A 6,293-nucleotide genomic window follows, 5' to 3' on the forward strand; every position below is an offset into this window, starting at 1 on the left:
AACATTATTTGAGCACGTTACAGTACAACTTACTAACCTGCCATGGGAAGGAGCTAATTGAAGAGGCCAAGGCTAGTTGGTCATATTCTCATTTATGTTTTCTTGTGTGTACACTTTTAGGCCAGAGGTCATAGAAGACAGGATCACGTACGAAATGTAGAACCTGTTTTGACAACACTGGCTGGCCAGCATCTTTCTCTCCATGCCCTCCCACATTGACTACAACTGGGGCTGCAGAAATGTATTGTCCGGCTTTTAGAGGTACTTAAGATTCTAACTCATGCCAGGCTTGCAGTTCATTTCCTGACCTACCTTTCAAACTATGAAAATATTCTAATATTGTGGCAGCTATTAACTGCTTAACTCTCAGAAGTGGTTGGTATTTGAGGCATCTGATGGAGTTCAGTTGTTTCATTGATAGTGATAAACCTCTGTTATCATTCTTCAAGGTACCCAGAAGTAGCCCTTCCCCAAGCCTGGTTTAAGACAGGTCTTACTATGTAACTCAGGCTGTCCTCAAACTCACAATTCTCTCCCAAGTGCTGGGACAAAGTGACTGTGTGACTATACCCAGCCCATCAAATGTTAAATGAGACTCCAGCAACTGTGCTGCCCTCATTCGAAATGGTGAGAATAATGACTCCAGGGCAAACAGTGGTAGCTGTCAACAGGGAGACATGGCCAAGTATCTTCACTATGCTCATGAAACTCTTACTGTTCAAATGACAGCTTAGCCACTTTCTAGCATTCCTTTACCCTCTCGGCAAACCACCTATTTACTTTACCTAGCTGAGAAGAGCCCTCTCTGCTGACTCCTGATCTTCCTGACCTATCTGGGACACAGCTAGCAGAGCCAGCAGAGGGGAGCTATACATGGGCCCAACCCCCACCGTGTGTCATCCTGAGGAGGCTTGTGGGAGACCCAAGCAACACACAGCTTAGAGCCCTCTCCCCCTACTGCCTAACCCACCTCGGGCAGAGTCACCAGAGACCCCAGAGCCAGCAGGGGCCACACCCAGCATAGCCAGCAGAGGCCTTTGTGACCCCAGAAACATTCAGGTTCACCTGAGGCACATCTACCAAAGCCAACACCAAGGCCAGCCAGATGGCTAATGGGCAGCGTAAGAATACAATCAACAAGAGCAAAGGCAAATGGCACCACCAGAGCCCAGCTATCTTGACACAGCAAGTCCTGGATATTCTAACACAGCTGAAGCACAAGAGGATGACCTTAAATCCAACCTCATGAAGATGAAAGAGACCTTAAAGAGGAAATGCATAAATCCCTTAGAGAAATACAGGAAAACACAATTAAACAGGTGAAGGAAATGAATAAAACTGTCCAAGATCTGAAAATGGAAGTAGAAGCAATAAAGGAAACCCTGGAGACAGAAAACTTAGGGAAGAAAAGAGGAACTGCAGGGTAAGCATCACCAACAGACTATGTTGACATACTTACAAAAAAAAAAAAAAACATTAAAAAACGCTTTTATTTACATTTATCTTTTTCTCACTACTCCACCACAATTCCTTCCAATACCCCAACACAAAGTAGGAGAGAGAAAGGGTTAGTGGAAGAGGAGGCACAGTTCTCTTAGCTGCTTCCTGCTTGTTAGGATAGTTGGGTTCCTTAGAGGGAGTCCAATCCTCATTTCAGGACATCTCCAACTTGTCTCACAACAAGGGGGAAGCAGGAGCAGCCTTGTTCTTTCTCCATGCTCCCACACTCTCTGAGCTCTGGCATTTATTCTCTCATTAGAATCCTCAGATCTAAACTCTGTAGCTGGCAAAGAGATCCCATAATAACAATTTAAAAGCACACCTGAAATTTCTAGAAGAAAAACAAGCAAACACACCCAAGAGGAGTAGTTGACAGGAAATAACCAAACTCAGGGCTGAAATCAATAAATTAAAACAAAGAGAATAATACAAAGAATCAACAAAATCAAGAGCTGGTTCTTTGAGAAAATCAACAAGATTGACCGTTAGCCAAACTAACCAAAAGGCAGAGAGACAGTATCCAAATAAACAAAATCAGAAAGGAAAAGGAGGACATAACAACAGATACTGATGAAATCCAAGGAATCATTAGGTCTTACTTCAAAAACCTGTACTCCACAACATTAGCAAGTCTAGCTGGAATGGATGATTTTCTTGAAAGGTACCACCTACGAACTTTAAATTAAGAGCAGGTGAACAACTTAAATAGACCTATAATGCCTAAAGAAGATACAGTCATTAAAAGTCTCCGAACCAAAAAAGGCCTTGGGCTAGATGGTTTTAGCACAGAATTCTACCAGACTTTCAAAGAAGTGCTAAAACCAATACTCCTCAAACTATTCCACAAAATAAAAACAGAAGGAACATTGCCAAACTCATTCTATGAGGCCACAGTCACCTTGATAGCTAAACCACACAAAGACCCAACAGAGAGTTTCAGACCAATCTCTCTCATGAACATTTATGCAAAAATACTCAATAAAATACTCACAAACTGAACCCAAGAATATATCAAAAACATCATCCACTATGATTAAGTAGGCTTCATCCCACGGATGCAGAGGTAGTTCAACATACAAAAATCCATCAATGTAATTTACCATATAAACAAACTGAAAAAAAAAACAATAACAAAACACACACACACACACACACACACACACAAAACCACAATCTCATTAGATGCTGAAAAAGCATTTGATAAAATCCAACACCCATTCATGTTAGAAGTCTCAGAGAGATCAGGGATACCTCCACACAATAAAGACAATACTCAGCAAGCCAATAGCCAACATCAAATTAAACAGAAATTTAAAGCAATTTCATTAAAATCAGAGCTAAAATGAATTCTCAACAGAAGAATCTCTAATGGCTGAGAGGCACTTAAATGTTCAATGTCCTAAGTCATCATGGAAATGCAAATCAAAATGACTCTGAAATTCCATCTCACACCTCTCAGAATGGTTAAGATCAAAATACCAAGTGACTGCACATGCTGGCAAGGATGTGGATAAAGAGGAACACTCCTTCACTGTTGGTGGGTGTGTAAACTTGTACAGCCATTATGGAAACCAATCTGATGCTTTCTCAGAAAACTGGTAATACTTCTACCTAAAGACCCAGCTATATCACTCCTGGGCATATACCCAAAAGATGCTCCACCATACAACAAGGACATTTGCTCAGCTATGCTCATAACAACTTTTGTAATAGCCAGAAACTGGAAAATAACCTAGATGCCCCTCAACCAAAAAGTGGATAAAGAAAATGTGGTACATTTACACAATGGAATACTACTCAGCTACTAGAAACAAGGAAATCATGTAATTTGGAGGTAAATAATGGAACTAGAAAAGATCATCTTGAGTGAGCTAACCCAGACTCAGAAAGACACACATGGTATGTACTCACTTATAAGTGGATATTAGTCATATAGTATAGGATAGACATAATACAATTCACAGACCCAAAGAAGCCAAGTAACACGGAGGACCCAAGGGAGGATACTTAAATCCCATTCAGAAAGGGAAATAGAATGGTTGTCAAAAGTGAATGAAGAGGGGGAACTCAGTGGGAGGGAGTACAGAGAGGGGGAGGAGGGGGAGGGTCAGATGTGGGGGCTGGGAGAGAAGGGAAACAGGGAAGAGAGTGGGCTCCTGGGAGGATATGGGGTGACTCTAGCTGAGACTCCTAGCAGCGGAGTGTGTGGAAAATGGATGGGGGGATGACATGGAGACTTAAGGGGCCACTTCCTAGCCAGGCAGGACTTTCAGCAGAGGGAGGGGACACCAATCCACCCACAAAAATTACAACCCAAAATCTATCCTGCCTACAGGAGTGCAGGGATAAAGGTGGAACAGAAAAAGAATGTCCAACCAATGATGCCCAACCTGAGACCCCACAGGAGAAAGTCAGCTCCTAACACTATTAATGACACTCTGCTATGCTTGCAGGCAGGAGCCTCGCATGACTGTCCTGAGGCTGCAACCAGTAGCAGAAAGATGTTGAGACCCACAGCCAAACATTAGGCGAACAGAGGTATGGGAGGGGACAAAAACCCTTAAAAGACCACTAGTGTCAATTAACCTAGGCCCAAAGGGGCATACAGAGACCGAAACACCGAAGATCATGCATGTACTGGACCTATGCCCACAGCAGTTCGGTCCTCATGTGGGGAGAGTGGGTTATATCTGACATGGACATGGTTGCCTGCTTTTCGATCACTTTCCCCTAGCTGGGCTGCCTTGCCTGGCCTCAAAAGAAGAGGATATACAAAGTCCTGATGCAACATGGTGGGTTTGTAAAGGGAGGGGGAAAGGGAGAGAGGAGCGACTGGGAGGGAGCTGTTACCGGGATGTAAAGTGAATAATTTACTAAAAGCAAACAACCAAACCAAAAAACTTTAGCTGGGTGGTGGTGAGGCAGAGGCAGGCGGATCTCTGAGTTCCAGGACAGCCAGGGCTAAAACAGAGCAACCTTGAGAAAAACAAAACACTTTATTTACATAGCCACCCACAGGGGAACACACAGAATCTTAGTACTGGGGAGGTTGGGGAGGGGATGGGGGGAGGGGAGGAAAGGGTTCTCTATTTCAAGTTCCAATTAGCCTGAGCCACACAGCTAGAATATGTCTCAAAACAAGTCAGAACAATGTTATTTTGCTTTTTAAAACTTTTGTGCATGAGTGTTTGCCTGAAAATATCTGTACCATGTAGGTAACTGGAACAGAACCCAGGTCCTCTGCAACAGCATTAAGTGCTCTAAACCACCCAGAAATCTCTTCAGTCTCTCCTTTTAAGAACCAGAAGTATTTGGATACAGAAGTGTGGTACATTTACACAATGGAATACTACTCAGCAATTACAAACAAGGAAATCATCAAATTTGCAGGCAAATGGTGGAATATAGAAAAGATTATCCTGAGTGAGTTATCCCAGTAGAAAGACACACATGGTATATATTCACTTATAAGTGAATATTAAATATTATATAGGATAAACATATTAAAATCTGTACACCTAAAGAAGCTAAGCAAAAAGGAGGACCCTGGGTAAGATGATCAATCCTCACTCAGAAAGGCAAATGGGACGGACATTCTAAGAGGGAGGAAACAGGAAACAGGATAGGAGCCTACGACAGAGGGCCTCTGAAAGACTCTACCTAGCAGTCTATCAAAGCAGGTGCTGAGGCTCAACCAAACTTTGGGCAGAGTGCAGGGAATCTTATGAAATAAGACGGAGCTAGACGTGGAGAGGACAGGAGCTTCATAAGATGAGCAACAAAACCAAAAAATCTGGGCCCAGAGGTCTTTCCTGAGACTGATTCTCCAATCAAGGACCATTCATGGATATAACCTAGAACCCCTGCTCATACGTAGCCCACAGCAGCTCGGTCTCCAAGTGGGTACCCTAGTAAAGTGAACAGGGACTATCTTGACATGAACTCAAGTGGCTGGCTCTTTGATAACTCCCCAAGGGGGGAGCAGCCTGACCAGTCCAGGGGATGACAATGCAGCCAGTCCCGATAATACCTGATAGGCTAGGGTCAGATGGAAGGGAAGGACCTCCCCTATCAGTAGACTTGGAGAGGAGCATGGGAGATGAGGGTGATTGTTAGCGAATGAGGGGGCTACAGCTGGAATACAAAGTGGGGAAAAAAAGAAAGGTGGGATACAAAGGCTGGAGGTTACTCATACTATCTTAACTAAACGAGTAAGAACATGTGAATGGCTGTGGTTGCAGCACACATGCATGTTAATGGAAGCCAGAAGACGGCAACACTCACTGAAACCCTAGAGGGTCCAGGAAGGTGCTGGGATTTAAATAACTGCAAGAACAGTAACTGCTCATAAATGCTGACCCACCTCTTCAGAGGTAGGTTTCTGCCTTCACCATGTTACTATGAAAACGGTCCTCGGCAGACATGACACATCACCAGTTTATGGGGTAATGGCTCAATCTGGGGCATCAGGCAACACAAACACGCCAGGAGATACATACAGGCTTTTGTACAGGTCTTGGACCAGTGCGCGTGTTCTCTTAGCATTAAGGAGCTTCAGAAAACTTGTCCAAACCAACATTAACAATGCAAAAATAAAGTTCCTATTTTAATATCCCAACCTGGAGTAAAAACCACAATCTGAAAGCCAACTCGGGATTTTTATAGCTGCTCTAGGTCCCCAATTTGATCACTTTTACAAAAAGGATTTAAATAGAGTTTAAAAGACTTCATTCTGAACTGCCAAAAGCTGGAGGTTTCTGGTTTGGTGGTGTACTGTGAATTGGTCCTCAAGG

Source organism: Psammomys obesus, unplaced genomic scaffold, assembly GCF_907164565.1.
Source record: "Psammomys obesus unplaced genomic scaffold, mPsaObe1.curated_primary_1811, whole genome shotgun sequence".
NCBI lineage: Eukaryota > Metazoa > Chordata > Mammalia > Rodentia > Muridae > Psammomys > Psammomys obesus.